The following is a 6,703-nucleotide window of genomic DNA, read 5'->3' as shown; positions in this document are numbered from 1 at the left end:
AAAAAAAAAAAAAAAAAAAAAAAAAAAAAAAAAAAAGAGAACTGTAAGGTTTTCTCCTGTTTCCAGTTTCCACTTTATGCTTAGCTGAGCTAATTGCTGCTGACTGTCGCCTAATGCTGTGTTCACAGAACAAGCGACGGCTGACATTTGTCGCTACATGACAGTGTCATATGCTAAAAATCAAAGTTCTCTTGTCAACTTTTTTCAGCGCTCCGATGAGGCAGTGAATCGCCAGAATCTTGTTTTTTAAATGCACACAGCTCACTATGGTACTGTTTTTTTAGCTTAGTTAGCTACTGCTATGCTAGATTACTGTATATTGCAATGCACACAGGGAAGCAATAGGGCAGCATCATATGAAACAAAACATGCATTTGAGCAGTACTTTAAAGGTGACCAAGCGACAAAGCAAAAAAACCAACTATGTTACAAATGTGGCTGTAATGAACCTTTAAAATTACCGTTAAATTGCAATGCATTTGAGTTTACATAATTAAAATCAGACCCTCACTCACTCCCTCTGCTGCCGAAAGACTTATTCACGCCTTCATCTCCTCACGACTCGACTATTGCAACTCACTACTCCTCGGCATCAGCTCAACCTCCATCAAAAGGCTCCAACTGGTTCAGAAGTCAGCTGCACGACTCATCACCCGCTCCGCATCCTGGCACCACATCACTCCGGTCCTAAAACAGCTTCACTGGCTTCCCATCTCTCACCGGATCACATACAAGATCCTGGTCCTCACCTACAAAGCCATCCACCACCTTGCCCCGTCATACCTCACTGTCCTCCTCTCCCCCTACCAACCTTCACAGGCCCTCAGATCCACCACAGCCGGTCTCCTCTTTGTCCCCAAGTCAAAGCTCCGCAGTTTTGGGGACCGAGCCTTTTCCAGGGCAGCTACAAGGCTGTGGAACTCCCTCCCCCATGAGATCCGCATCACTGAGTCCCTCACCATTTTTCAGTCCCGTCTGAAGACCCATCTTTTCTGTTCAGCCTATCCTTAGTTTTTTTTTTTTTTTTTTTTAAACTGTCTCTACTCTGTTAAGCGACTTTGAGCTCGGGAAATGCGCTATACAAATTCAATTTATTATTATTATTATTATTAATTTGTCAGACACTCAATTCTGAATTTCAACAGATCATTAGAGATTGAATATTACATTAATTACATATTTCATGTTATACTATGGCAGCTCTAGTGTGATGTGTGTGCATGTGTCACAGTACCTTCTATGTTTTTCAGCTATAAGCTTTTAGACTAGGCAACAACGGGTTACTCTGGACGGTCACACTCCAATAGTCTGATAGATAAATACTGGTGGGATCTGATCTGATCCTCACTCACACTTTGCCCTCACCACATTTCATTTCATCTTTACAAACCACTTGGCAGCTTATTCAGTCCAAAAGGTTACCTCATCCTATAAATGGGTTGCTACTGCTGCCTGAGGATGTCATCAAACTGGAGAACTCAAAAAGCAATATTTATTTCTTACTTGTTCTGACCATATATTTACTGAGCATAGAGGTGCATGCAGCATCTTTTGTGAATGAGAGTAAATAAAGTAGTATATGTTCACACAGTCAGACAGAACCATTTAGAGTCACAATGGACATATGGGGCATTTCTCATTTGCAAAATTTGTACCTCATTGACCATTGATACTTGGGCTTGTGACCCAAATAGTCCTCAACGCACCACGTTGAAGGACGTCCCAAAAAGAACCTCCTCTCTAACGAGTTTTCAGTAGGCCCTTATTAAGGACTTACTGACCTTTCTAGAAAATAATGGCATAACAGCAAAAATAGCTCCCCGTTTTATCAGCTGCACCCATCGAGCCAAGTCACATTGACAAGATGAAGGTTGGTTATGCTCTATATAAAGCTCAGCGTAAATTCTTTAAGGAAGACTTCTATGCTTCACATTTCTCTCTTTCTCAACCTAATCAGCTGAATTCTCATCCAACCGAGACAGTTGTGGTTAGGAAAACAAGAACGGTGAAAGGAACCGTCACACGCAATGACAACATTAGGACGGCTGTGGTTAGTTAGGAAGTGAATAACACGGAAAGGAACTGCAGCATGTGGAATGCGTTCCCCGGTCTCTGGGGGGAAAGTCCTGTGTTGTTTGACCCATCCACCCCCCTGACCAACTTCCCTGCGCAGATTATTAAATACTATTCGCTGACGTAATCATTCTGTGATTACGAAATAGGCTCCCTATTGAAATACATTACTTCAAAATTCGTAACCAACACACGAAAAAACGCCATTTACATGACCTGTACATAAATCAATAGATCAAATAACGTGACCATTTCATAATCTTCCCTGAAACTGGTCTGTCTCATTAGCTGAATGTAAATGTAAATGTAAATGTGCTGTATTTATATAGCGTTTTTCCAGTCTTAACGACTGCTCAAAGCGCTTTTACATCTACAGGAAACATTCACCATTCACACACATTCACACACTGTGGCCGGGGCTGCCGTACAAGGTGCCACCTGCTCATCAGATAAACATGCACACACATTCACACTCCGATGCGCAGCACCCGGGGCAACTCTGGGTTCAGTGTCTTGCCCAAGGACACTTCGACAATGACTGCAAGGGCGGGGATCGAACCACCAACCTTCCAATTGGCACAGCCGCCCCTGAATGTGTGATGAATGTGAATGCGTTTACTTTTTTAGTTAATCCAACCAGATTTTCCACAATCTCCATGAGCTATCGCAATGTTGCATTCAAACCTTAAATCTGTTCTACTCTCTGCCGCTGTCAGTCATTTCAGGCAGAATCGATGCCACCCTCCTCCACCAATTCACCCCCAGTTCTCATTCATCATTCCCTGACCCAGGGGTTCATCCATCAGAAGCCTTTCTTCACATCATATTCATCCAGATCTTTAGGCTTCTTTCAGCCTTTATTACCACCACTCCATCGTTGGGTAAATGCACGGCCTCTATTCTCCTTATAAGCATTGCGATGAAGTCTGATAGCCAAAGAATCTAACATATCAACCTATTGTGCACCATGTTCATTAAACTTATTTCTCTCTTAAATTAAGTCTCTCCTGATTGAAATGTTTTCTGTAAGGCAACAAGTGCTGTGTTGAAATATATGGTGCAGCAAGAAAATAACCCTCTATCCTATAGTACTACAGCATGACCCCTGGAGCAAGTTGATTATTGATTTGATCACATGTTATCTCGCCATCTAATTATAGCCCTGAGCAGGCTCAAGATGAGTAACAAAAATGTAAGAAAAACTTTATTTATATAGTGCCTTTCACAGACAAAAGGGGTCCCAAAGTGCATTTCAGTAAAATAAATAAAAACACGTAAACTACTAAGCCATATAGCTAATTTAAAGATGTCTAAAAAGATGTCTTCTGTTACAACCTTTAGAAAATGTAGATCCCAATTGCGGAGAGAGCAAGTAGCTGTTGTAGATTTATTCCAGAAAAAACACAACAAAGTACACACCAAAAAGTCCAGAAAACCACAGGCAGAAAAACAATCCCAGAACCAACAGACAGGATCTCAAAACCTAAACTAAAACTCTGACAAAAGGGATACTCCAAGCAGGTACTCACTAAATGGAAACACACAGTAACACTACAATGATCTGACACTAGAAAGGTTAACAAGGTAACAAGAGGCAGGTGACACAAGGGCTGGGAAACAGGTGGAAAACATCAGACAATCACAAGGGCGGGAAACTAAGGCAGAAAAGTAAAACTAAACAAGATGGCAAAGAAAACAAGACTATCACAATACAACAGGAAACAGAATATATACAGAAGTCATGTAACATCATCACAAGTCTAAGAAATTAAAAAAACAGACTACCATAAAAAGACAAGACAAAACACCCAAACCATAACATCTTTAGGTGTTTTTTTAAAAGGTTTCCACAGAATCCAAGGCTCTCAAGGCTAAAGGGAGAGAGTCCCAGAGCCTTGGAACCACCACAGAAAGCCACGATCACCTCTGGTTTTAAAACGTGTTCCGGAACAGTTAAAAGGTCTTGGCCAATAGGCCATTGCCCTTCTTCAGGACATTGAACATTTGTTACGCGGGATCAAGGTTGGTCAAAAGGAAGGTTGTAAGCCTGTTGGGGGATAATGGCAACGACATCCATTCTGGCCATACAGGAAGAAATGCTGACACAAGAATGTCAAGGGTCACACAAGACTGCCTTGAAAACATATTCAGCTGTGTGAGGTCTAAAAATCCTGTCCCAAATCTAGTGGATTTCCATCAAGCACTGAAAATCATATCTGTGGGGCAGTTCCTCACCACCATCAGGTCTGGGAGCTATCAGGAAGGCAACAGTATTTTTGGGCAGTCTTCCTAAACATATAGAATAGGAATTTTCTGATGCTTTCTTTCTGTTACATAAATGATAATTTAAGCAGCTGTATATAAATAGGTTTTGGGCCTGTGTTGAGTTGTTGTTGTTCCTTTGAAGTATGTTTTTTATTTTTTAATGTTCTTGTGATGTAGTGGGAGTATGAATGTAATGGATGACTGTAATTCAGTTAATATAATATTCTAGAGTACCTACTGTTTAGGACAGACAGAAGCTAATGAGAATCTTAACAAACAAGCAAACAAACAGTGGAGCAACATATCACACTGTCAGTCAGATTGGGACAGCCAATGTCATTGAACAGAGAAGCATCTGAACTCACAAAAACTGTGAAATGCAGTTTCCCTCTTGCTAGCTCCACCGTCCACAACATCCACCAGGTTTGCGGGATGCAAAATTGCAACAAAACACAATGTTGACAGTCCTGCTGGAGAAGACGGCTTCTTAGTGAACCTGAAAGACTTCACGGCAGGTGCACTTTAGGAAGGCTTCCCAAGAATCCTATGATTTCATTCACAAAATTAAAGAAACTATATATGACATTTGGCCATCTATAGCTAGAAACAAGCTTTCTTCAATGCTACATTTTGTTCATTCTGTAAAATATGGTCCCATATTTTAAAATGTGAGATAAAGCAGGGGGTGCTTTAGCGTGGCTAAACGCTGACTTGTCAATCAGGACATGGCCATTTAAACATGACCCTTTGTACGTTAAAATAGCCATGAACTTGGTTCCTAGGCTGCACAAAACCAGCAACCCATAGCTTTCAAAGTGGATGCTGGGGCCGAGGCAGCTGCACCGATGCAGAAGGAGTGGGAGAAGCACCGCTGAGATCGTTGTCTGCAGAGGAGACGTCGGCAGGTTGACCCCATGACCTTGACATGACTTTTTCCATTTTGGGTCAGGAACAGGGGTTTGACTTGCCACGCGCGATGACACGTTGCAGGTTCCGCGTCATAGAGGACAGAAGCCAGAAAGTAGTGTTAGTTTGTGAAATGACTGCAAACTATTGACACCCCCCCTTCTCTTTTTCTCAAAGCTACAGACTCAAAAATGGCAAATACTAAGGAAACCTCGTTGTGGTACTGGCTCTAGTGGCGGTAATTCTGCACCAAGGCTGAATTTTGGGAAAGAGACTTTAGATACAGTATTAGGGGACTACTAAGGTCTATATAAAAGAGACTTCAGATACAGTATTAGGGGACCACTAAGGGTATATAAAAGAGACTTCAGATACAGTATTAGGGGACCACTAAGGGTTTATAAAAGAGACTTCAGATACAGTATTAGGGGACCCCTAAGGGTATATAAAAGAGAAGTCCGATACAGTTTTAGGGGAGACCACTAAGGGATATATAAAAGAGACTTCAGATACAGTATTAGGGGACCAATAAGGTCTATATAAAAGAGACTTTGCATACAGTGTTAGGGGACCACTTAGGTCTATATAAAAGAGATTTCTTACTCAGTATTAGGGGACCACTTAGGTCAATATAAAAGAGACTTCTGACTCAGTATTAGGGGACCACTAAGGTCTATATAAAAGCATCCAAAGAGCACCATGTCATGGGACCTTTACGATGAAAGTGACCTGAAAACAAAGGTAGATAAAACCCAGTCGAAAGCATTTCAGTGAAAGATTCATCCTCATTAGCAACCAACTAAAACATTACTCAGTGTATCTCTGTCTATTTCTACCGCTGTTAGTGTGTGGTAATAGACACGGTTGCTGGTGTTTCTCCTACCAGGCAGCGCGGTGGTTATGTTTAGGGTTACGGTTAGGTTTAGCTGCCTGGACGGCGACGTTGGAGGCTTAAAATACCATTGAGCAATAAACATCATTTGTTTTGTCAATATGGTTGTAATAGAATCGCTTCTAAATTGCGTTAAAAAACAACTCCCAGCTGATCCTTAGATTCATACTAAGTGTACTTCTCTCACTATCTTTCTGAGTTTGTTTAAAGTTTTGGCTGCATTTTTTCCTCTTTGTGACCAACCTTATAATGAACCTCTTTATTTGCAGTCAAAAGAAATTTCACAGCCTTCTTCAGGTTAACAGAGACGTACTCGAGCATTTTGTTCAGGACCACCCACATGCTCCAACAATTTCCCCTAAATTAGACACAGAGGTACACTTTAATTGGTATATATATATTAATAATTTAGCAACAGTCTTTACTTGTTGCAGCAGAGCAGGTCTGTATTGAAATAGCCAAAGAGTGAGAGGATGGGTTTTATAATTAGTGCTTGGAGATGCAGATAGGGGCCTGTGGTGATTTGATTCGACCTATTTTGGAGGAAGTAGGGCAGCAAACTGTCTT

At 41.3% G+C, this 6,703-nt stretch overlaps 1 long non-coding RNA gene across 1 annotated transcript in view; it reads left to right on the top strand.

The window, feature by feature from the left end:
• LOC117942695 overlaps nucleotides 1–5,224 on the top strand; it is an 11,261-nt gene extending 6,037 nt beyond the window's left edge. Inside the window, exon 3 of the long non-coding RNA XR_004656195.1 lies at nucleotides 5,215–5,224. This is a non-coding gene — a long non-coding RNA (uncharacterized LOC117942695). The remainder of the gene's footprint in view (nucleotides 1–5,214) is intronic.
• The last annotated feature ends 1,479 nt before the right edge of the window (nucleotides 5,225–6,703 follow it).

This window comes from Etheostoma cragini, chromosome 1, assembly GCF_013103735.1.
Source record: "Etheostoma cragini isolate CJK2018 chromosome 1, CSU_Ecrag_1.0, whole genome shotgun sequence".
In the NCBI taxonomy this organism is placed as follows: domain Eukaryota; kingdom Metazoa; phylum Chordata; class Actinopteri; order Perciformes; family Percidae; genus Etheostoma; species Etheostoma cragini.
This window is presented reverse-complemented; position numbering and strand designations above follow the sequence as displayed.